Raw genomic sequence first — 26,303 nt, 5'->3', positions numbered from 1 at the left:
CAAGTCACTTCTTATACCTTCTACAGATCAGAGCCATACTTGGTAAGCACACTTACCTTTGTAAGCCTACAAATGCACACCCATTGGCCTGACTGAAAAAGATGCAGTAGCCTCGGGCACTCTGTATTTTTGTTTGTATAATTAATGAATGCTAGAAGCAATTATCATATGCTGTCTAGCTTAAAAAATAAACTAGTTTAAAAATGACATTAGTTTTGACCTGGGCCACCAATTATGTGTCTCTAAGAAATGTTGAACAACAGATGTATTTATAATGTATAAATAGCCCATCAGACACTGAAAAGAAAGATTATTTTATTGCATAAAATAGCGCTAATCCCATCAGCTGATCAGAGTTCTGATCTAGAGTCAGAAATTCTGAATCAGAGTTTCTGACTCAAACAGGCTTTCCTCCACACAGTCCTCAAGTGCTTTACAAACCAAACAATGTGGCTACGGCAGATTTTTCCATTTGAGTGCAGCTAGCCAAACAACATTCTGCCACTTAGAGACAGACAGTGAAAGTGGACAGTATATCCTCAGTGTGGCAGTCAGGGGCAGCACAAAAGTGACCCCCGTAAACTGATATTTAGATTTAGTGTCATTATTTTCATCTAAGTTATCAATTCTGTCACTAGTTAGCTAACATAAACTAATGTAAGTCTATCAGCCGCAACCAACCACATGACGTCATGTTCCTTACTGACAGAAGATGGTGCAACACACAATCTCAAGTTATTTCTTAAATTCAGCTTCACAGACATCTTTGTCAGTTTTTGAGTGTACGGCTCCATGATGTGAATTAGCCTTTATATGTCTAGTGTTTCATGTCCTCTTTAAAGAAATTTAATTTAGGGTCTTTACTTCTGTCATATGTCTGGACACTTGATCTAAACAGAATGAAAGAGTTAAATATTGATTTTAAAAATAAATGCTTTAATTTTCCCTTGTTTGTACTCAAACTTACGGAGCCCCGCAGGGGACATGGGAGAAAAAAAAATTAAGACAGACTTTTGCGAGATCCCGCAAAACTTTTGCGAGATCTCGCAAAAGATCCCGCTCCTTTTTTGATAGCGTTTCAGTTGAAGGGTGCGGTGCTATGGTATGGGGCTCCGTACGGTGCGGACATGGAGGAGGATTTAGAACATTTCTTGCGGTCAAGAGAGGTCCCACACGACGACATCATGCACATGCAACAAGACAAAGTACGTATAAACAACAAAGCATTAAACACCGCGGTTCAAAAGGCGAGTAACTTGTTGAAAAACCGAGGTCGTATATGCAGGCCTTTAATGTTAATTCTTGTAAATATGTTCAGGTTCATTAAACATAACTCATTAAGTGCACATATGTTTTGAAATTTCAAATCGTGTCCAAATTCATGGGCTGCATCCTCCCGAGAACTTCGTGGTCTACGTGGGCCGGGTCCTCAGAAGGTCGGGTAGGCCGGAAGTAAACGGCTGGGGAAATTGGATGGTCTAGCCTTCTGATTTGCGTCACCGCTATCTCGGTGGAGTTTAATAAACTCGGCTGCCCGCTCCTTGCTATCTAAAATATAAGACGACACTGGAGTAAATTCTCGACCATCTCACACTTCTGTTTAATCAGTTTTCTGTTTGACGTTGATTAAGTGGTGTAAAACCAAGGAGGAACCCACCCGGGGGATTAATAAAGTTTTATTTTATCGAATTTAATGTCTCCTCCTTGAATCGCTACCTTATCGTGGTGGAGGGGTTTGTGTGTCCCAGGGATCCCAGGGGCTATGTTGTCTGGGGGCTTTCGCCCCCTGGTAGGGTCTCCCATGGCAAATTGGTCCTGGGTGAGGGACCAGACAAAGAGCGATTCAGAAGACCCTTATGAAAAGAACACCGAGGGAACAGTTTACCCTACCCGGGATAGGGTTACCGGGGCCCCGCCCTGGAGCCAGGCCCGGGGAGGGTGCCCGAGGGCGAGCGTCTGGTGGCCGGGCCTTAGTCCATGGGGCCCGGCCGGGCACGGCCCGAAGAGGAGACATGGGCCCATCCTCCCGCAGGCCCACCACCCGCAGGAGGTGCCATAGGGGTCGGGTGCATTGTGTGTTGGGTGGCGGCCAGGAGCGGAGGCCCTGGTGGACTGACCCCCGGCTGCCAAGACTGGCAATAGGGACATGGAATGTCACCTCTCTGGTGGGGAAGGAGCCTGAGTTAGTGCGTGAGGTTGAGAGGTACCGGCTAGATATAGTCGGGCTCACCTCTACGCATGGCTTGGGCTCTGGAACCAGTCTCCTGGAGAGGGGCTGGACTCTGTCTCAGTCTGGAGTTGACCCTGGTGAGAGGCAGCAGGCTGGGGTGGGTATTCTAATATCCCCTTGGCTTGCTGCCGGTACGTTGGGGTTTTTCCCGGTGGATGAGAGGGTTTGTTCCCTGCACCTTAGGGTCGGGGAACGGGTCCTGACTGTCATCTGTGCTTATGCGCCGAGTGGCAGTTCGGAGTACCCAGCCTTCTTAGAGTCCCTGGGGGGTGCTGGAGGGTGCTCTGCTGGGAGACTTCAATGCTCACGTGGGTAACGACAGGGAGACCTGGAGGGGCGTGATTGGGAGGAACGGCGGTGCTTTGTTATTGGACTTCTGTGCTAATCACAGTTTGGCCATAACGAAGAGTGTCCATAAGTGCACGTGGCACCAGGACGCTCTAGGCTGTAGGTCGATGATCGATTTTGTAATCGTATCACCAGACCTGCGACCATATGTTCTGGACACTCGGGTAAAGAGAGGGGCTGAGCTGTCAACTGATCACCAACTGGTGGTGAGTTGGATCAGGTGGTGGGGAGGACGCTGGACAGACCTGGTGCACCTAAACGCGTAGTGAGGGTGTGCTGGGAATGTCTAGCAGAGGCCCCAGTCCGCGAGATCTTCAACACAAACCTCCGGCAGAGCTTCAACAGCATTCCGAGGGAGACTGGGGACATTGAGTCCGAATGGACCATGTTCAGCGACTCCATTGCCGAAGCTGCTGCATTGACCTGCGGCCGCAAGATGGCTGGTGCCTGCCGTGGTGGTAATCCCCGAACCAAATGGTGGGCACCAGAGGTGAAGGGAGCCACCAGGCTGAAGAAGGAGTCCTATCGGGCTTGGTTAGCCTGTGAGGCAGCCGACAGGTATCGACAGGCCAAGCGGAATGCGGCTCGGGCAGTGGCTGAAGCAAAAACTCGGGTGTGGGAGGAGTTCGGAGAGGCCATGGAAAAAGACTTTCGGACTGCCTCGAAGAGATTCTGGCAAACCGTCAGGCATCTCAGGAGGAGAAAGCGGTGCTCTACCTGCACTGTGTATAGTGCTGGCGGAGCGCTGCTGACGTCGACTGAGAAAATTGTCAGGCGGTGGAAGGAATACTTCGAGGACCTCCTACGTTGTAGGGCTGTCCTGGTTGACACGCCTCTGCAATGTTGCGTGGAGATCACGGGCAGTACCTGTGGACTGGCAGACCAGGGTGGAGGTCCCCATCTTTAAGAAGGGGGACCGGAGGGTGTGTTCCAACTACAGGGGATCACACTCCTCAGCCTCCCTGGGAAAGTCTATGCCAGGGTGCTGGAAAGGAGAGTTCGTCCGCTAGTCGAACCTCGGATACAGGAGGAACAATGCGGTTTTCGTCCTGGTCGCGGAACACTGGACCAGCTCTTTATCCTCTCGAAGATACTTGAGGGTGCATGGGAGTTTGCCCAACCAGTCTACATGTGTTTTGTGGACTTGGAGAAGGCATTCGACCGTGTCCCTCGGGGTGTCCTGTGGGAGGTGTTGCGGGAGTATGGGGTGTCTGGCCCATTGCTATGGGCCATTCGATCCCTATACAACCGTTGCAAGAGCTTGGTTCGCATTGCCGGCAATAAGTCGGACTCGTTCCCGGTGGGTGATGGGCTCCGCCAGGGCTGCCCTTTGTCTCCGGTTCTGTTCATAATTTTTATGGACAGGATTTCTAGGCGCAGCCAAGTGGCGGAGGGCTTTCGCTTTGGTGGCCTCAGAATCTCATCTCTGATTTTTGCGGATGATGTGGTTCTGTTGGCCTCATCGGGTGAGGGCCTCCAGCTCGCACTGGAACGGTTCGCAGCCGAGTGCGAAGCTGCGGGAATGAGGATCAGCACCTCCAAATCTGAGGCCATGGTTCTCAGCCGGAAAAGGGTGGAGTGCCCACTCCGGGTCGGGGATGAGTTCCTGCCCCAAGTGGAGGAGTTCAAGTATCTCGGGGTCTTGTTCGCGAGTGATGGGAGAAGGGAGCCGGAGATCGACAGACGGATTGGGGCTGCAGCTGCAGTAATGCAGACGCTGCACCGGTCCATCGTGGTGAAGAGGGAGCTGAGTGTAAAAGCGAAGCTCTCAATTTACCGGTCGATCTACGACCCTACCCTCACCTATGGCCACGAGCTGTGGGTAGTGACCGAAAGAACGAGCTCGTGGATACAAGCGGCAGAAATGAGCTTCCTCCGAAGGGTGGCTGGCCTCTCCCTTAGAGATAGGGTGAGAAGTTCGGCCATCCGGGAGGGGCTCAGAGTAGAGTAGTGATGTTCGATTTGTGAACGAATTGTTCAATACTCGAGAATCACTTTACTGACTCGTGAATCATGATTCACAAGCCCAACTGACTCACTGACTCATCCCTGTTGCTGTTAGCAAACTAATTCCATTAGTAGAAATATATCTAGCTTATAATTAAAATTGTGGGGGGAAAAACAACAGCCAGTTTCGTAACAAAAGCATTCTGCTCTGAACTGGAACAAAAAACCCTGAGTAGAAGCTCACATCAACAAAATAGCTCCACGGTTCACAGTAGCATCGCGCTGCTAACATGCTAACAACACATTTGAGCTACTCACCCCGTCCCTTCCTGTGCTGAATTGTAAGCATAAGCGAATCACTCAGGAATCGCTCACCCCCTCCCTCCTGTGCTGAATCAAAGAGCGATCGAATCACTCAGGACTCACTAACCCCCTCCCTCCTGTGCTGAATCAAAGAGCGAACGAATCACTCAGGACTCGCTCACCCCCTCCCTCCTGTGCTGAATCATAGAGCGAGCGAGCGCGCGAATCACTCACCTCACCCCCTCCCTCCTGGCTCACAGCTTCTTCTTCTTCTTGGTTGGCAACCAATGTTAAGGCGCATTACCGCCCCCTGGCTCATAGCGCAGTGGACATTTAGATGAGAAAATATATATTTGACACACTTAAGGAAAATACTAATAAAATAAAAATAAACAAAATAAATGTTTATTAAGCAATTTGGATAGGAAATTGCTTAATTTTAGAAATGTCTTTGCTCTTTTTTTTCTCTGGGTTTTTTTTTAATCATTCATCTTAGCAGTGGGATTTACATGAAAAGGGAAACAAATTAAGTTTGAGTGAAAATGTAAAATTTTTGCACTCTCTGATCAACTGACTCAGTGAATCAAATGACTCAAAACACCCGATTCACTTTGGTGAGTGACTCAAATTTACCATCACTAGAGTAGAGCCGCTGCTGGTCCACATCGAAAGGAGCCAGTTGAGGTGGTTCGGGCATCTGACAAGGATGCCCCCTGGGCGCCTCCTGGGTGAGGTGTTCCAGGCATGTCCCACCGGGAGGAGGCCCCGGGGCCTGAATGTTTGTAATTCTTTGTATTACACCCCCTGGCATATGTTAATTTTGTTCTGGTTGTATACATGTTCTGTATACTGTTTCTTAATAAAGTTCAATAATTAAAAAAAAAAAAATCGGTGAAAAGGAGGACGCATTTGTCCGCTGCATTCGGAGGAGTTTACGAATTTAAAATAGAATCTTTGTAGAGATTGCCATAATTGTTGTACATGTCTGTGCAAATAAAAAAAAAAAGGAGTCTACGAATTTGGATAGCCTTCGGCGCATCGCTGTGACATAATCGGTCTACAAAAGGGTCCTCAGGAGGATGCAGCCCATGAATTTGGACAATGTGATAAATAAAGTAAAAAAAAAAAAAAGAGGTTGCAGCCCATGAATTTGGATGTTGTTATCTGGCTGTGCCATTACCATGGTAACATGGACACCATGGCACAAAATACTTGATGGTGGAACTTACCTTACTTATACCTTACTAGCAAAATATTTTTTAGTAACGTAGTATATAAATTAGAGATGGACCGATCCGATATTACGTATCGGTATCGGTCCGATACTGACCTAAATTACTGGATCGGATATCGGAGAAAAATAAAAAATGTAATCCGATCCATTAAATATCACGAAAGCACCTCACAAAACTTGCAACACGCTGTAACTCACCTCAGAACGTTAGCACGTCGGAGCAGTATGCATCACGTGATAGAGCGGCTGTGGCATGCGGGACCTGTGGTCTGGATAGCATTTGGAGCTTCGCTAGCAACCCGGCATTTCATCTCCGACAAAATTATCCCCGAGAGAAGTAAAGCAAGTGTGTAAGTCCATCTCTGAATGTTTGTAAAGCATTCCTGCGTTAAGCTTAACAAACGATATATGGAGCGACTGCCTCTTCTTGCTGCTACTTCAATCATGAAACTGATTAATGATCAGCTGATCGGCTTTTCTGTCGCGAGTCTGTCTCTCTTGTTTGTTTTTGGCCCACTTTGCACCAGAAAGAGGAAACCAGTGGATAAACAACGCAGCACATTTAAGCTTGATAAGCTGTTGTTAGAATTTATTTAATATTAATTTCTACACCAGGATCTTTTTCTACGTAGCTGACGCTGGTAACTGTGCAGGGGCGGATCTAGCAAAGTTTAGCCAGGGGGGCCGATAGGGCATTAACAGGGAAAAGGGGGCGCAAAGACATACTTTTCTTTCTTATTCTCATTTAAAATGTCTAGCTTTTAATAAATAATTATCTGACACCCAAAGTTTTAATTTGATGTAAAATGAATAGAAGTCAATTACTGTATATAGTGACTATTAAGTCACTATATACAGTAATTGACTGTATATAGTGCAGCAAATGCAGCAAGATATTTAAAAAAACAGTTTTGTCGATTAAAAAACACTATATCGGATTCATATCGGTATCGACAGATATCCAAATTTATGATATCGGTATCAGTATAGTAATAGTAGTAGATATTTATATTAGAGATGGTACGATACCACTTTTTTATGTCCGATACCAATACTAACACAACAACAGTAAAGTAATAAGATAGAAGTTGACAGAGTAACTTTTGATAATGATCATGAACAGTGATTAAGAACTCTATTCTAATACAGTTAGTATTCCATGTGTGCTAGTGTGGCTTCCTAGAATAAAAGTATATTAATAGCATTTCTCTAATGTTTTATGTCTGCAGGTGGATAAGGCAGTGCTGTCCGTCATGACTGATGGACAAATGGCAAAATACATAAGGACATATGGTGACAGAGTAGCTGTCCAGTCCTTCTGTCAACAAACTAAGTACAGCACAGATAAAGAGACTCTTCTGCAGAACCTAAGAGATAAAATTGCGGCACGGAAAGTAAGATCAAAAACCAAAGGAGTGCTGTGTGGTTCATCAGGTGTGTTCCACAAGCAAAGTGAAGGGATGGCAAGACATTTAAATACTGCAGGAGAGAAGACCTGCAGAAAAATAGAAATCGGATGGCTTCATTTAAGCAGTAATGAGTACCGTCAAGTGAGAACCAGAAATGGTGGAGGAACAAGACTTGCAACTGTGGAAAAAACTACAACTGTAGCTAAGATTTTGGAAATGGGAAAGGACCTGTTTTTTCCAGATGGGTACTCACCAAAAGGGAGAGTTGAAGACTTTGTCATTGATGTCTGTGATTTTAAAAGAAATCCGATTGCTTTAGATGACCCTGTTGGCAAACTTTATGAACAAACCAAATTGAAGCTCCTGAGATTTTACATTTGCACGAAAGATGAAACACCGTTAACAGTTCAGTCCTCATCTGAAGAGGATTTTTCTGTCAGCATAACTGAAGAAGATTCACCGGTGACATTACTTGGATTTGACAGTGAGACAGATGATTTTGTCCCAGATCTACTTGAACATGGGGATTCATCTGACAGTGACACTGGCAAACAGGTTTGTTAAAATAAGAAAGTTATTATTACAAATAGAGATGGCACGATACCACTTTTTTATGTCCGATACCGATACCGATATCATAAATTTGGATATCTGCCGATACCGATATGAATCCGATGTAGTGTTTTTTAATCGACAAAACTGTTTTTTAAATATCTTGCTGCATTTTGTATAAGTTCATACTCAAGTTTAAAACAACAACTACCCTAAAGCTATTCTGTTATACCTGTATGCAAAAAAAAAATTTAATAGTTCAGCAATACTGATCAATCTAATAAACTTAAACCTACACCATCCTCCCTATTCTGGTATTTTAAAGAGTACTTAGCGTAAATATTAAGCAACCTAACTAATAGGGTTCCAACTCCCAGCAACAACAAAAATAAATAAATAAAAAATAGGGAACCACCCCTCACACTCCCCCTCATGATGCTTAATCGACGTAATCAACCTTAATTTGATGCAGTGTGAAAAAAAATGCACAGAAATCAATTATTTTTCAAGAAATATTAAATAGATTCAACATCTTTCTTCAACAAAATTGCAGACTGCACAGATGGTACCTTTCCAAAGGAAAAAGTACTATAGCTTACTAGGGTATTTATATTAGACTTAATAGTCACTATATACAGTAATTGACTTCTATTCATTTTACATCAAATTAAAACTTTGGGTGTCAGATAATTATTTATTAAAAGCTAGACATTTTAAATGAGAATAAGAAAGAAAGGTATGTCTTTGTGCCCCCTTTTCCCTGTTAATGCCCTATCGGCCCTGTGGAGCAGGGAAATTATTTTACTGCTATTGTTAAATAATCATCATTATTACCATTGCATTAATAATATAATCTGGAGTTTATATTGCATTCAGGGGTTGAACAGTGTGTGTCTTTCAGAAAGGCTAAAAGTAACAGGACAGGAAACAGGCTTGGAGAGTTTTGCAGAAGTGAAAGTTATTTTGAGCAGCAGGCTAAGACGAGGCTTTAACAATGTAACAGATAGCTTTAAGAAGGCCTTAAGATGTTATGCATACAGTTATTATGTTGACCTTGTATTTCAGATGCAGTTATAACTATTTTATACATATTGCATATCTGTGCTTATTTGAGTTGCTGTTCAGGTTCATTAATGGTCTTAAGCTTCATCTAGTGAGAGTGTCTAGATGATCCATGCTGAGGGAAAACTAGAACATAGAAGGAATTGCAGTACATGCTTACACAACAGTTCAATTTAATATCTTTTATATGTTCATATTCTTGTATTAAGGTTTTAGTAGAGGTTCTTGGTTAAAACATTTATTTAGTAGAAGACATACATATAGTCTCAGTGAGCCTCTGGTCTGGTGAAAGGTCAGAAGTGCAACAGGTGAATTGAGAAAGAGCATGTGAGGTCAACACACACACACACATGAGTTAGATTTATTTAGAGGAGAGATTAGTCATGTCTGGTTGTAACTGCAAAAGTGTCTCGGTAAAAGAGGAACCGTCCATGTTGTCTCGGCAAGAAAGAGGAACAATTTACTTTAAGACAAGAACGGAAAGTACCAGCCATGAAAATAGAAGATGATCTTCTGGGTTAAAAGCCATTGTGGTGTTGATCTGATCTATGTATAAAATGTATCTGTGACGCATGAAGGGGCGTCAGTAAATCAAACCCTGATGCTATAAAATATCTGTTCATGCTTTGATTAAGTTGGAGATCACTTGCTGTCGGCGTACAGAGTGTTCTTCCCACACGTGTGTTCATTAAAATCATTGTTTGACCAAGACCTTCTGGACCATGGGTGGTTTGTACTCTCCTTCCTCAATTTTGAACCTTAACATTTGGGGGCTTCGTCCGGTGGTTGAGGAGGGAGAATTGGAGGTGTAGATGGAGAAATTTGGTCTTAGGTGGTCTGACGGGCAGACATGAATTCCAGTGGTCGAAGTGAGTGGGCATAAGCCGGCTTATCCAAAAGGTAAGGCACTACCTGTTGAATTATTTCCAAAAGTGTGCCAAATTGGATATGATAAAATTTAAGTCTACTCACTGAAGTTACTGGTGGATGTCTGTTTTGATTTTGATGAAAAATCTCATGAGTTGAAGCAGTTAGAGTTCTGCTAAGAAGAAAGAAGAAATGAAAGCAGTAAAGTCTGCTAAAGCAGTTAGAGTCTGCCAGGAAAAGTTTAAATACTGGGTTGAAGTCCCAAAGAAATTGAGTTAGAGTCTCAAGTAGTTTGGTAGGGTATTTGGTCATTTTGTGGGTTAAAGTCCCGGTTGGTCATTAGGTCAGACCTTTGTTGGTCAATTTGTGGGTTAGAGTCCCCATTGTCCATCAGGGTCGATCTGCCTCAGTTATACACTTGTTTTGGGTGTTGATTGTTGTTTCAAAGTATTATAAATTATTCTAGAACGGCAGTTCGAGTCTGCTAGGAAGCGCAGAGCCCGGAGGTTATGCTCCCTCCTTGTCGTGGACGCGCGACATTGACCTGTCGGCGAACAGGGTTAGTTCAGTTTGGCTTAACTGTGGGGTACAGGGCATCCTGGAATGAAGCTAGGAGTTAGAGTCTCCTTACCGTTTGGAACGGTACCTGCGCTTATTTGGACAGGAGAAGTTGGACTTCGGGCGTGTAACTTTAACTTAAAACTTCGGGGTAAGCCTTGGCTGTGAAACGCCAAAAATAGAGCTTCAGGCAAAGTTTGGGTTGGTTGACGCTTTTAAATTGAGTTAGGGATTTTAGAGATGAGGCCAGAAACAGTTAAAGTCTTGATACTGGTTAATTGGTCGCAAAAAACTCAGGGAGTTTATCCGCTGGGCGGTTATTTTAAATTTGTCGAAATTGTGTAGGCGCTAAAGCTGACAGATCTGACAGTGGTTGTAAATATAAGACGTCGTTGTAATATAGAATAAGAAAATTTGGTGTGAGAGATCTCTGTGTGTCGAGTCAGTAATGCACTGACTGCCTGCTGCTATTTTTAGATGTGTGTGTGTGAGTGTGAAAATGTAAATTAGTAAGCAGTGAACTGTTTAAGCCACAGTTGGTTTTACAAATACTGCTGCAAACATTGTAGAGTGTGTGTTTAAGATGCCATTTATGTTTATTAGAGGACTATAAATAAAGTTTTGAGTTGCCGTAGTGGATGTATAGTAATTGACTGAGTTTGGATGCAGATATATAAATATATTGAGTGCACTGTATATACTTAAGACTAACACATTACTTTCAGTAGTAACTTCTCTCCAGCAATAGTTGCTGGTGTGTTTTATTTTTAATTTCTTGTGTGTGCGGTGAGAATTAATGGAGGTTTCAATTTTTTGTTTGTTTGTTTTTTACTTGCTCTTTTTGATTATGACAAGCATGTCTAAAATACTCTTAGGAAAGTGTGTTTTGAGTTATATTCCTCAACTCTGGTCACACTTTAAGTGTGTGAATGCGGTGACTAGAAGGTTTTGAATGATGAATAAAGGTGTGAGAGGTATTTCTTTGATGTGATGTAAAGTAGGATGTTTTAAAGTTTGAAAGTGTTTTTAATTTAAGAGATGCATGAGTGATGTTATAAGAGTTTAGTTTATTTAAAAGGTGTATGTGTGAGAGGATTATGAAATCATTGTGTGAATGATGCTACATTTTAGATCAAAAGTTAGTAGAATTACAGAGGGTTTGTAGATTGTAAATACAAAACAAGTTTGATTAGCCTGCAGAAACAGAAAAGCAGCTTGAGCTGCTCTGAGAAGCTGTGTGTGTGTGACAGGAAGTTACATGCGCATAAAAGGAAGTGACTGTGACGAGTGAGCACCCAGAGAGAGAAACAGATGAGTTAAACTCTAGGCAGATAAAGCGAATGGAGGTTTTGAGAAAAGAAATGAAAAGGATATTAATTGTATGTTTTAGTGTGTCAACACAGATTACAGATAAATAAAGGTGGACTTCTCTCAACCTGGAATTTTGAGTACGGCGCCAAAACCACTAGAGTAGCATAATTGGGAGAAAACAGGCCAGATTTTGGCTTAAAATTTTACAGCTTGACCTCGCACTTGTCCCCATCCTGAGAAGAAGCTCAAAGGACAGTTAATCTCCTGATGAAGACCGACAGAACATCGTGGACTTCAAGAATTAACAGCAGCCAAAAGACAGTGCAACTGACTCGTTAACACTGAAACCAAACTGACGGGACCAGCAGCAGCATGGAAAAGCACACGGTGCAACATGTACTGTAAATTACAGGCTGGGCAGTTGAACAGTGGGATAATGAACGGTGGTAAAGCACTGGACATTGATTGTCAGATTTGCCATGCTTGGAGTAATCTTGAAAGAGATGACTGAGAGGATCAACAGAAAAGAAGAAACCACGTGATGAAACATGCACGGTGGACAGCAGGCTGGTAAGAACAGTGTGACATGACTGTTTAAAGGCACTGAATGTGGTATTTTGCCAGGCTGGGACTTGATCCAAAAGGAAAATACTGAAGAGAAACAGAGAAGAAACAGACTGTGTTTGCTGGAATTCAAGACAAAAGGACACTGAGAGAAGAGGACAGTGACCAGTGAGAGGCGAAGCCGGACGAGTTCGACTGTGAGAATACAGGGTGTAATTGGATTGAAATGAAAGCCTGAACTCATGATGGTTTAGAGATGTCCACCGTCACAAACAAAGAGGTAAACAAGAATAGAAAACATACATAGACAAAGTGTTACATGTGAAATTATTTCTGGAAAGAATCAGAAGTGAGATAGTTTTGAATTAAGAAATCAGGGAAAAGATGCATGAATTAAACCTGACTATAACATATAGAGGCAATGAAGAAAGCAGCTTACACTCACTGAACATTAACAAAATACATAGGAAAAGCAATGAAGACCTGCTTACACGTATATACATGACATAAGTTGGGATTTCTGACCAGGGAGAGGGAAACGGGTAGTTTAAGTACTTATGATAATAATGAAAATGTCTCAGTTGTGTTTCTTTAGGGGCGAAAGAGACCTGGATCAATTCTCCCCATGCAGCGGTCGGAAGAAACCTGTAGGTTAACTTGACTGGACATGCCAAGGCAAGTTTCTGGTTGAATTGTTCACAGCGCCATGTCTCCATAAACCTGACAAGTGGGCCCTAACTTCTGGCTGAGGAGCAGGAATGCTGTTAATAAGGTGGGAACTTAAAATTTGGGTTAGCAAATTTGGGAAAGACAACTGACGGCTTGAGTGGAGAATTGTGCAGGAGTCTGACACACTGCAAAAGCAACATATGCAAATTCACATACACAAACAGAAAATGCATTAACCTTATAAAGACAAGACAAGCTCATGGAGTTTAATGCATAGACACTGATTAAACCTGGCTAAGAACACAAACATATGCAATGAAGAACAGCTTGCTATTTTGTATGAATGATACAATGGTGTGAATGTTTAATAAAATGCATTTGAGTTTGTAATTGAGGAATAGAAGAAGCCATATGACAAAGGGAGTGAGTTATGTAAACAAAAAGTGATTAAAGTAGTTTTAAAAGAGTGACTTAGGAGTGCTCTCTCGTACTAAGTGATCAAAACCAGTGATCACTGTAGAAAGAAATAAAATAATTTAATAAGGTGGTAATGTTTATACATATGTTTCTCTTGTTACGGCAACTTCTTGAGAGATGACTCAGTATGCAAATTAGTTGGAGTGAGTGGTGACGAAGGAACTTCCTGTGTGTATGTGTGAGTGACTGAGGAAGTGACTTTCAGAAGAGGAAGCATAGCAGAGAAGAGAAGTACAGATTTGGGTAGGAAATTTATAGTTTAGTGATATGTTGTTGTAAGGGGGGTTATGTTTTATGCTGAATTGAAGTATGTTACAGAGCATAAGGGGGTGATTTTTGTGTGCAAATTGTGTGGTTTTAATGAGACTTTCGGTGTATTGAGGAGGTGAAATTATGTGGTGGCAAAACTTTTGTGTGTTTAAGGTTGTTGAGGTTGTTGTGGTGATGGGTTGATTCTGTCAGTTAGGTTCGGGTTGTTGTTGTTTTTGTTTTTAATAGAGGGAGTTTTAGGAAACATGGACATGTCTAAAATTGGGCCCATTATTTTGTAACAGTGCACTTAAAGAAAACCTGTCAGGTGATTTTGTTTTGTGTTCTCATGAGCTAATAATCAGCTCTATTTTTTCATTTCTGTTTTAAGGAGGCCTGCAACAGTGAATAACGGCGCTGAAAATTCTCGGGAAGAGTAAATATAAGGGGGCTTTCCAGATTACAATTGGCTGAGGAGAAAGCTACCTGGGGACTAGTCAGGTCGTAAGTCCCTGTAAAAAGGATTTTATGCGAGTCAATCCAGTCCAAAAGCATAAAGAAATATTTTCCTATGGAAAATAAAAAATGACTGAGCTCATTTTGCTGAGGGTGGAGAATCTGACGCGGGAAGCTCCACTATTAGCAAAAATATGGAGTGAATGTGTGACTGGATGAAGGTGTGGATGAATACATGTGGACAAACAATTTGCTTTTACCAGAGAAAATTTCTGTTTTGTTTTATTAAGTGGGGTTAGATTATGGGATTATAGTATATTGTTGGGAGAATGCCAAATGCTAAAGGGGAAATATTTTTGATGTAACTCAGTTACCATTAATTGAAGAAACACATGACTGATAACTGTTCTGTTTTAAGTTTATTTCTATGACATAGATTGGATCATGAGTGGGGAAACTGAGCATTTTTAAGTTTTGTATAGTATCTTGACACATGAAATGTATCAAGATAAAGGGGGGTTTAGGGTTTAATAATTTAATTGTTTAATAATTTAGGATCATTTCAGGACCTTTTGGGTTTTTGATCATTTGGATATGGTAAAACTGAAACTGTTATTTTTAAGTTAAGGTTAAAGGATTAAAGTGAACTTGTCACGGTTTGCGGGGCAAGCCATGTGGAGTTGTAGAAAAGGACCCAAAAGGCGGCAGCTCTGGTGCAGGTGAATATTTATTTACAACGGTGGGCACAAAACAGCACTGGTGGAAAAATAAGAAACCGGAAACCTAAACTGGGTAAGCTAATAACACAAACCAGAAACGAGGATGCAGGGAGGTCCGGGGAAATACACAAGAGACGCAGGGAGACCGAGGGGAAACAACACAGACGAACCAGCAACTACCATAACAGAAGACACAACTTAAATACACCCAGAGAACACAGGGAGATTACACACAGGTGGGGAACACAGGTGACACTGATAAACATAACGAGACAGGGCAGGAGTGAACACAACATTACGCATACTGACGAGAGACTGTCAAAGTAAAACAGGAAGTACACAGAGGTTCAGACAGGAGGAGAGAGAGCACGGGGAGAACACAGACATAACAGGCTGGGGGAAACATGGAATAAACACAAAGAGAGACGAGAGCTCATAAATACACAGAGGGGCACAAGGGGGTAAGAGTCACAAAGGGAAAAAAAAAAAAAAAAAAAAAAACACTTAGGGAACACCACAACAGGACACCTCAGAAAACCTGGCCTAAATAAGGAGCGAAAATACAAGGAACCAAGAATACTGGGCCAACATGGCCCAGGACCATGACAGAACTGAATCCTGTTTAGAAGATACAATGCCGGTTTTTCAAAGCTGTGAATAATTCTTAGAGGGAAAATTAGTGAGGGTTGAAGGAGTAGAACAGCTTTGATTTCTTTTTGATTTCTAGAAGTAGTGGTTATAATGTAGGCTTACACATACAGATATTATATAGGAGGTATTTTTAGGATAAAGGGGAGAGCTTGTAAATAGAAATGATTTTTATACATATTGCATTTTTTGATATGAGTTATTGAAGTTATTGAAGGATTGCACGCTTACAGACACAGAGTTAAGAAACACACATGACAGTATTGATTCCAGGCAAAAGGCCTCAAATTCATTTAGCTTTTTGACTGAACTTAAAGAAGGACCAAAGAGGAAGGAAAGCATATATTTTGGTTAAGTCTGATAAATTAGAATTAGAAGGTATTGTTACATTAAAAGGAGCAAATGAAATAAAAAGGCTATACCAAAAACAGGTGATAACATAGGAAATGTGAGGTTTTAAAATGAAGTTAGTGTTAACACACAGGAGTTGTTTCAAGGCAGCATTTAGCTATGATGAAATGTATACAGGAGTAATTGCTTATATGCTTAAACTTAATTGATTAAAGTGGTTGTTTTTCTTTTGGAGCTTTTAGTAGAATAGGCTGGTTCTAATGATTTTTTGTTAAAAAGGTGGACAGCTTGTGTGTACAGGATGTTGATGATCATATAGGGAAAATAGAGCGAGCAACCGGACCTAAAAGCAGGGCTTAAAGAGTTTTAAAGTGATGAGTAACGTTGAAGAATATACATAAATACAAGTCAATAAGTTAAGAAGATAATTAGGATCAGGCTTTTGATTAAAGAGTCCCAGATAGGATAAGTTAGGGAGGTGCAGGAAAAGGTGTTTTGTTTCCTTTACAGAAGATCTCGGCGACCACAGGAGGGGCGAGGATCCTGGAGATCTCGAGGCCTGCTGAACCACCAGAGAGGGACTGAGAAAACCTAAGCTTACACATGGAGTGTTCTCGAATGGGAGCTGGTTGAGCCAGAGGACGGCTAGAGAGGGTCTGAGCGAGGACACAATGTATTGCGACCTCTGGTGTTCCAGAGGTCGAGAGAGGGAGTGTGGAGCAGGGAAATTATTTTACTGCTATTGTTAAATAATCATCATTATTACCATTGCATTAATAATATAATCTGGAGTTTATATTGCATTCAGGGGTTGAACAGTGTGTGTCTTTCAGAAAGGCTAAAAGTAACAGGACAGGAAACAGGCTTGGAGAGTTTTGCAGAAGTGAAAGTTATTTTGAGCAGCAGGCTAAGACGAGGCTTTAACAATGTAACAGATAGCTTTAAGAAGGCCTTAAGATGTTATGCATACAGTTATTATGTTGACCTTGTATTTCAGATGCAGTTATAACTATTTTATACATATTGCATATCTGTGCTTATTTGAGTTGATGTTCAGGTTCATTAATGGTCTTAAGCTTCATCTAGTGAGAGTGTCTAGATGATCCATGCTGAGGGAAAACTAGAACATAGAAGGAATTGCAATACATGCTTACACAACAGTTCAATTTAATATCTTTTATATGTTCATATTCTTGTATTAAGGTTTTAGTAGAGGTTCTTGGTTAAAACATTTATTTAGTAGAAGACATACATATAGTCTCAGTGAGCCTCTGGTCTGGTGAAAGGTCAGAAGTGCAACAGGTGAATTGAGAAAGAGCATGTGAGGTCAACACACACACACACATGAGTTAGATTTATTTAGAGGAGAGATTAGTCATGTCTGGTTGTAACTGCAAAAGTGTCTCGGTAAAAGAGGAACCGTCCTTGTTGTCTCGGCAAGAAAGAGGAACAATTTACTTTAAGACAAGAACGGAAAGTACCAGCCATGAAAATAGAAGATGATCTTCTGGGTTAAAAGCCATTGTGGTGTTGATCTGATCTATGTATAAAATGTATCTGTGACGCATGAAGGGGCGTCAGTAAATCAAACCCTGATGCTATAAAATATCTGTTCATGCTTTGATTAAGTTGGAGATCACTTGCTGTCGGCGTACAGAGTGTTCTTCCCACACGTGTGTTCATTAAAATCATTGTTTGACCAAGACCTTCTGGACCATGGGTGGTTTGTACTCTCCTTCCTCAATTTTGAACCTTAACAGCCCCCCTGGCTAAACTTTGCTAGATCCGCCCCTGCACAGTTACCAGCGTCAGCTACGTAGAAAAAGATCCTGGTGTAGAAAGTAATATTAAATAAATTCTAACAACAGCTTATCAAGCTTAAATGTGCTGCTGTTGTTTATCCGCTGGTTTCCTCTTTCTGGTACAAATAGGGTTGCCAACTCGCTGAAAAATAAATAAGGGACACCTCGTGGCCAGGGCCGGGCAACCCAGTTGTCTTCACCCTTCCCAGTGTGGTAGCTATTTTTTTTGTGTGTGAAATTATTTTTTAACCATTTGACTTGAATTTGATTTAAGCAGATGCATATTCTTTGTGATATGACCATATGGGAAACAAATGATCATTTAGCCATTTATTTTTAGCTCAAAATGACAACATTAACACAGTAAAACAGGTCTCTTTCTTAAACAGAAGCCTGTCATGCTTAACTTTTGAGAATATAAGTAAATCTTTCTTTAAAAGAACTCTGTCCTGCTTAACTTAAAATTATATAAATTAATAGAAAGCAATAGAACGAAAAATATTCTTGTAACTGTGCACATATAGTGCATATAGTACAATTGGCTTCAGTTGAGGTATTATTTCAGCTTTTCTAATGCTAATCAGCTGCTCCTGTTTGTAAACCCGCTTGTTGCCATGATTACGCATCATAACTCATCATCATTATTCATCTATGTATTACTTTTATGTATTAGTCATCAATTTGTTGTAATCATCTATCCTTGCAGTTGTTTATTACACAAAATAAATTATATTATCACACTTCTGGCCACATAGCGCTGATATTCACTGCACATGCCCATAATAACCTTAACCAGAGGGTTTAAAAAAACAAACCAATGTTTACATACCATATCTGCTTCTGCCGTGGCCTGGTGGACAAAAAAATGGTTAAGGGTTCCCTGAGCTTTCACACCCCTCATGTTCTTCTTGTGCCCACCACTAGAAGCATGCCTATGGAAAAAGTGCGCCGGCACACAGTGCAGTGCGCTTTAAAGGTGTTATCGTGCACTTTTCCAGCCAGGTGTTTTCCTTTTCCCATTCCTCTCTGTACTTTTGCAGCCTTTTTTTCTTTCTCTGAGCGAACAAACATTGCTGCTCCAATGCTGGGCTTACACTGTGCGATTTTTGGCCCATTTTGAGCCGATTTTTGAGTCGTGCGACCGATTTGGTGATCGGCCCGATTTTGGCCTTCATCGTGCATCGTGTAGTATACGTGGGGTAACGAGAAGCGATTAACACCTCACGACCAGCTCCCGATCATCAATCGGTCGTGAGGGTGTCAACACAGCCGCTCACGCGCTAACACGTAAACGTCGGTGAAAAAGATGGAGCAGCATGGCTGTGCGGCGTGTGATCTGGACCCAAGCGATGGAGGCACAACTTGTAGAACTTTGGAAAGCTCATCCGAGCCTTTTCGATGTGGCATCACAAAATTATCACGACCACAACAACCGTGAAAATAGTTTGATTTACACTGCTGCTTAATCACAGCTGCCTGATCAATGTTTTTCAATTTAGCAAAGTTGATGGTGGTGGGGTGTCTGTGTGAGTGAAAGACAGAGAGGGAGAGCGAGCGACAGAATTTCTGTTATAACCTTCATTTTATGGAGGCACAGTGTGAGCACTCAGGTCTCATCAGAGCATCGGGCGGTATAGTGTGAGACCTGCATCGTGACCTACCAACTTCTAACCCCTGTGAGTCAATCGTACAGTTTGAGCAGGAGCTGAATAACGTGAATGAAAAAAAATCGCACAGTGTCTGCCCAGCTTTAGGTGTACTGTCGTCCGAGACTTGCACCGCAGTGTCAGCGTTTGTTTCCCTGTTGGCCATGCTTCTTGTTGTGGTCATCTGTTGTCTTCCGGTATTTTCTCTGTAAGCGACCTTTCCTCGACCAATGAGATGAGCGGTAATCTGAATTGTCATACTCGAATTGTCATAAGTGTGCTGTCAGCTCATTGGTCACAAAGCAGGAGAGGGGCTGGGAATTATGTTTTCAAACAAAGCGTTAATTCCATTAACATTTATAGACTACTTTTGATTCTCACTGTATTACGGGACAAAGTGCGTCCCTTATTAGCTCAATACGGGACGTGTACTTTTGTTTCGAAATACGGGACGATTCCGTTTTTTAAGGGACGGTTGGCAACCCTAGGTGCAAAGAGGGCCAAAAACAAACAAGAGAGACACGGACTCGCGACAGAAAAGCCGATCAGCTGATCATTAATCAGTTTCATGATTGAAGTAGCAGCAAGAAGAGGCAGTCGCTCCATATATCGTTTAAGCTTAACGCAGGAATGCTTTACAAACATTCAGAGATGGACTTACACACTTGCTTTACTTCTCTCGGGGATAATTTTGTCGGAGATGAAATGCCGGGTTGCTAGCGAAGCTCCAAATGCTATCCAGACCACAGGTCCCGCATGCCACAGCCGCTCTATCACGTGATGCATACTGCTCCGACGTGCTAACGTTCTGAGGTGAGTTACGGCGTGTTGCAAGTTTTGTGAGGTGCTTTCGTGATATTTAATGGATCGGATTACATTTTTTATTTTTCTCCGATATCCGATCCAGTAATTTAGGTCAGTATCGGACCGATACCGATACGTAATATCGGATCGGTCCATCTCTAATTACAAATAATGATCACTTTAAAGTTACTGTATTTTGTTGTGTTTAGTAGTGCTCGGTGGTAACATGCGACATTTTCTAATTTTGTTGTACTATTGTACTAGGTATGACTGTGTAACTGCAATAAAGAGTTATTCAAGTGCTTTATGTACATCTACGAATATTTGCACTTCTGTAGGATGAAATTATTCCAGGAATTTGTTGTTGACTTGTATGGTAAGGTACATTTAATACATCTGTGAAAGACTTACAGCTTTGTATTCATTAACATGTACAAAATGACTGGCTGCTGAAAAAATAATTGAATTATTTTCGTTTGTGTCTTGTGTTTGTTTTCTGGTTCACAGATTCACAATTTCCAGATGGAACACAATCCAAAAAAACTGAAATCACTCTGTGAGGCAGTGACAACACAAAGTCCAGGAAAATCCCATCATATGCATTCAACCCCAACAGACATTAAAAACACTGTCGTGGGAAGCGGCAGCAGACTGACTCAAGTGATCATGATTTCCCTGACCACTGCTCTGAAATTATTGATCTGACCAGTATAGTTCCTAACAAATCCTTCAAACTAGAGTCCTGGGACAAACTTCCAGAAGATTTTGAATTTCGTTTTCCACACATAGACGAAGCGGATACGGTTGTATGGAATCCTGAAGAGGATCTTGTCAGAGCAGATGGTGATGACACAGTCGTGATAACCCTGAATTATGTCAACAGTGAGGATCTCAGACAGGTAAGACCATGGACAGTTGTGGTTGATATGGTTTAAGTGTGACAAAATATGGAAATTTATTAATAATCAAATTCAGTAACTTGCATAGTTCTGATTTAAAAAAAGCTGATCATGCATTCCTGCTTGGACAAAATTTAAGCATGTGTGTTATTTTCTGTAATATTCTTTTGGATCTTAAAAGAAATAACCTACAGTACTGTGAAACACTTGCTCGATTTCTATTAATCAGAATTCATCTCTTGTTTGTTTAAAACTTGATTTTTTTGCAGCAATAATACAACATTTTAAGTAGTAAGAAGTACATGAAGATATGATAAAAACATGTGGAATTCCACTGTAATATGTTTTTTTACTCTTGTAAGTGAGACATGTAGGCTGAAAATAAAGAGGTGTATTTTTGTTCTATTTCTTAAGACCTATTGACATATTTTGCAGACTTTTTAAGAACATTCATGATTTGGAATAGGCCAAGGTAGAAGATTGAAGAAGAGTCTTCTAATCTTGAAGGGTTAAAATGGTAAATGGTAAATGGCCTGTATTTATGTAGCGCTTTACTCGTCCCTAAGGACCCCAAAGCGCTTTACATATCCAGTCATCCACCCATCCACACACACATTCACACACTGGTGATGGCAAGCTACATTGTAGCCACACCCACCCTGGGGCGCACTGACAGAGGCGAGGCTGCCGGACACTGGCGCCACCGGGCCCTCTGACCACCACCAGTAGGCAACGGGTGAAGTGTCTTGCCCAAGGACACAACGACCGAGACTGTCCGAGCCGGGGCTCGAACCGGCAACCTTCCGATTACAAGGCGAACTCCCAACTCTTGAGCCACAATCGCCCCAGGTGTCTGTTGTCAATTAATGCCATACTTCCTTCTCAGAATGCCAACACAAATGGATTACCTATGGATGGTTTCCTGCTACCATTGTCTTCAGCTAATGGCTTGCCCACACCCCATATGCAGTCAATACAGGAGGAAGCACCCCAGATTGCACAGGTAACATGAATCAATTCAGGCAACCATAAACACCTACCTTTACATACTGTAGAGATGCCAAAATTTCATGCTATTTTCGGAGGATATGGCAGTTTGTGGGTCCATTTGAATTAAAAGGATATTGTCAGTTGACAGAGAAAATTCCAGTGTTTTACATTAAGATAAGATTAAACAGGAAATTTAGTCTTGAAATAAAATTATTTACATAACACAGCAGTGAGACATTGTTTTGGTGTCACTATTGTGTTCTCTACCTATTTTGCACAGGAGTCTTCTCATACATGTAAAGAACACTTGTATAATTTTCTGTGAGGCATACAAGGACATCCATCAGGCCACAATATTAATGTTATAGATAAATTGTCAGTGCAACCATGTTTGGGAATATACAGCCCACTAAAATTAGACAAATAAATTTCAAACTTTTTCAGAACATTGATATTGTGTAATCTGTACAATTCATTTGCATTTCTTATGGAATGTGCATGTTTTGTCTTTTACTCAGGACCATGGACTGAATTTCATCGCACAAGGTTTGCCTTTAGATTCAAGCAACCAACTTTCCCCATCAAATTCAGGAGACCCACAGAGCCCCCTACATGTATCAATTCGCAGGATAAAAGTTGTTGATGATCTTTTGGCTGTATTTATGGACAGTCGCATTCTGAATGAGACTTTAAAGATGAACTTTGTAAATGAAAATGCTGTTGATGATGCTGGGGTGTCAAGGGAGGTTTACACTGCATTTTGGGAGCAATTTTTGGAACAGTGTGAAGGTGAAAATGAACGAGTTCCAAGGCTTGAGGCCAGACTTTAGTGAGGCTGAATGGCAAGCAGTTGGGCAGATATGGGTGAAAGGCTTACTAGACCACGGTGTCTTTCCAGTGAGGCTGTCAAGGGCTTTCATTTTAGCTTGCATCCACGGAATGGACTCAGTTGATGTAGACATTCTGATTGCATCGTTTCTCAACTATCTCCCTCCTGTTGAGAGATCAGCTGTTGAGAAGGCTCTCCAAGGCACAATGGATGAAAATGATGAAGAGGACCTGCTTGACCTTTTACAAGGATGGGTTCCCACTTCCTACCACCTAAGAACAACATGCAGCCTGCCATTGAAACAATGGCTCATAAGGCCATTCTCCAAGAGCCAAAGTTTAACCATCTTCAGCGTTATGTTAAAAACGCTGATGAAACCAAAGCTGAAAAAATCCTGCGCTTCTGCACAGGATCTTCTGTGATATGTGTTGACAAAATTTTGGTGTGCTTTAATGCTGAAACTGGGCTCAACAGAAGGCCTGTTGCTCACACCTGTGGAGCTACCCTTAAAGTGCCATGCACTTACAGTTCTTATCCTGAATTTCGCACAGAGTTCGACAATGTCCTTTCCAGCAATTACTTTGAAATGGACATCATTTGAACTTGATGAGTGTACTAATGGTTACAGCTGTAATTGTTATTTGTATGATTATCCTTGAGTTCATAAATTCTGTCTTGTTTCATTTTGTCATTGAAGCATTTGATATATTCAGCCGTATAACAAGCAGTCACAAATTTAATTTTCTGATGGTTTAGTTGTATGTTAGCTCAGATTTCACAAGGACTCTTTATTGTTTAAAATTCTTTGAAAATGACCGCATCTTTAACTTCTGTTGAAAACAAGGTTTGTGTTTAGCGTTAGAGGGACAGATCACATCAAAATTTGCTGTACACGTTGTCATTGTTTTCTTTTACTCCTGCCATCAGCCAGAATAAAGGCTCGCTTTTGTTTTAAGTTCAGTGTCCTCTCTCTCTCCTTGTCTGCTTTTGGGTACGTTCTCTCAACACACCTGCATACCCTGCAGTGACACACATTGGCTTGCTGTTTATCCATCTAGAATGTTTTGTCGTGAGTTGCCTAGTTTTGGGAAATATTAGCTGTAGAGATCTCTTCCTTGTTGAAAAACTACATGAAGCTACATAAGGTCTACATAAAGACATTGCTACTAAGCATTAAGTACCACGTGAAACAAGAGAAGGGTAGGCTTGTACAGTCAATATCTCTAAAATTGGGCAACTCACACTAAAACAATGTGGATTAAGGAATACTACAGCTAGCGAACAGAAAAATGTGTAAATTTGATTTTAGGGTGAAAAGTCCATTAATATTAGTAAAGAATGTCACTATGGTTGCGAAAAAAGTTATTGAAAGTGAATGATAATGACAAATTCTTAAAGCTGATGTGGCCTATAAACATCATCTTGTAACAATAAGTCCTATTTTCCCTTGATTAGCTTCCAAAATGTTTACTAGTTGTTTTGTTAAAAAGCATTTTGCCATCACAAGTTATTTTTTTTGAAAGGACTTTGCCATAATGTGACATACAGATGATTTACAATTCTTTATACTGTCTTATATAATTACAAATTAACAAGCAATGATAATCAGATTTAACAGTTTCTTGGATAAACAAGATTGTAGGCCAGGATTTCTAATTAGATTAAATAGTATATATGGTTAATTATAAAATATTGCTACATTTTTGACAGATTATGCACTTCTGTCTACCCTTCTCTGAAATTAAAGTGCCTGGGAACACAGGCAGTCAATACACAGATGTTGTCGATATGCTTTTGTCATTTGCAATTTTTTAGTTGTCTGTACTACATAGTCCAAAAAAAAAATTAGAAATTGATTAGATTTCAGTTTATTTGTCCGGTAGTTCAACAACACATATCATCCTTTCAGAAGTGGTGAGTTTTGCAAAAATAGCATTCGAATGAAATTGCTGTTCATCAACAGAACAGGTGGGTGCAAAGAATTTGTTATTCAACTGATAAAATAAGCTTCAGATAAATTCAGTGACCAAAAAAAGAATGTTTATATCTATTAGAAATTCTAAGAGTTCAAAAGGTCTCAATTTAGTTCTTTATTTTTTCAGTTTTGTTTAACCAACATTAGAAAACTAAAGCTCTTCTGGAATCAGAATAAATAGTTAAAGAAAAAGAAGCAAAAATGACATGAAATAATTATATTTTTAGCCAGAGAAACTTGAGTTCAGAAAAATGCCAAGGTGCCCCCTCTCAGATTATGATGCCCCTTAGTACCATTTCATGTAGCCTGCCAGTGTGACAGTTGGCGTTATAATATATATAAAGCAACAAGGCATAATAGAATATCTCTTCAATTTTAAACTGTATTCTAGCCAACATCAACAACTAAACATTCCCATCATTAACAAATAGAGATGGTGTAAATAAAAAACAACTCACCATTTAAAAATTATTACAAAATACTCAACATAAACCACCATTATCTGAGTAAACACTGTACATTAAAACTCCTAACACATTAAATTAAGATGTGTCTTATGTTTTGATCCATGTATCAAGCCAAATACACAGTTAAAGTAATTCGAAGTAATACACAGACATAGAACTTGATAACATTTGACAGAACATTACAATGTTTTTGTGCTAAAGAACACTCAGAATATCATTAACAGGCAGAGACTACACAGCAAATCCAGCATGTCCAAATTAACACTGTCGGATTTGATTTCAACACTATTAAAGTGTCTATATGGGTCCACACCAGAGAGTGTTAATTTAACTCTTTTTGGAGAGTTGGTACGTTAACTCTGATTTAGTGTTAAACACCAAATCTGTCTGGAGTTGATAATTTAACACTTGGTGTTAAGAGTTTATATATTAACTCTCAAAGAGTATTTTAGTTTAACTACGTAAGAGTTATCTTCTAATTCATTCTAAAAAGCGGGAATTTTACTGTTCTGAACTTCTAGAAATTTCTTTTGGAAATAAACATTTACTAAAAAGATGCAATGGTTTTTGAAAAACATTTATTCTGAACTGTGCGCCACAATTTCAAAACATTTTCTGAAAGATGTAACAGTGTACATGTTCTCACTTTCATTAGAATTTTGTTTATCAAAAGGTCTGACATGGTTGCGGAGATTGAATAAAAATTAGTTGACACTAATTAATGGCACAAATAATCCAGTAAACAATTGCAGCACAGTAAAAAAAAAAAAAAAGGAATCCTCTTTGAGCCATTACTTGTGTAAAGTATTTTCCCAAAAGACAAAGACACAGGCAACAGGTAATACTGAACTAAATGTAAAACCTCAAACCTCAACCTCAAACTCTGGAGGGATCTATGCTAACGTAGAATCCAGTAAGGACGCCTGCTACTGCTGTT

At 40.8% G+C, this 26,303-nt stretch overlaps 1 pseudogene; it reads left to right on the top strand.

The window, feature by feature from the left end:
• Window positions 1-1,127: 1,127 nt before the first annotated feature.
• LOC147309125 (uncharacterized) lies at window positions 1,128-23,667 on the top strand (annotated as a pseudogene).
• The last annotated feature ends 2,636 nt before the right edge of the window (window positions 23,668-26,303 follow it).

Source organism: Aulonocara sp. 'chitande type north' Nkhata Bay, linkage group LG18 (genome assembly GCF_057382095.1).
Source record: "Aulonocara sp. 'chitande type north' Nkhata Bay isolate Kocher_YH1m ecotype deep benthic linkage group LG18, A_spYH_male_GT1.1, whole genome shotgun sequence".
Lineage (NCBI taxonomy): Eukaryota > Metazoa > Chordata > Actinopteri > Cichliformes > Cichlidae > Aulonocara > Aulonocara sp. 'chitande type north' Nkhata Bay.
This window is presented reverse-complemented; position numbering and strand designations above follow the sequence as displayed.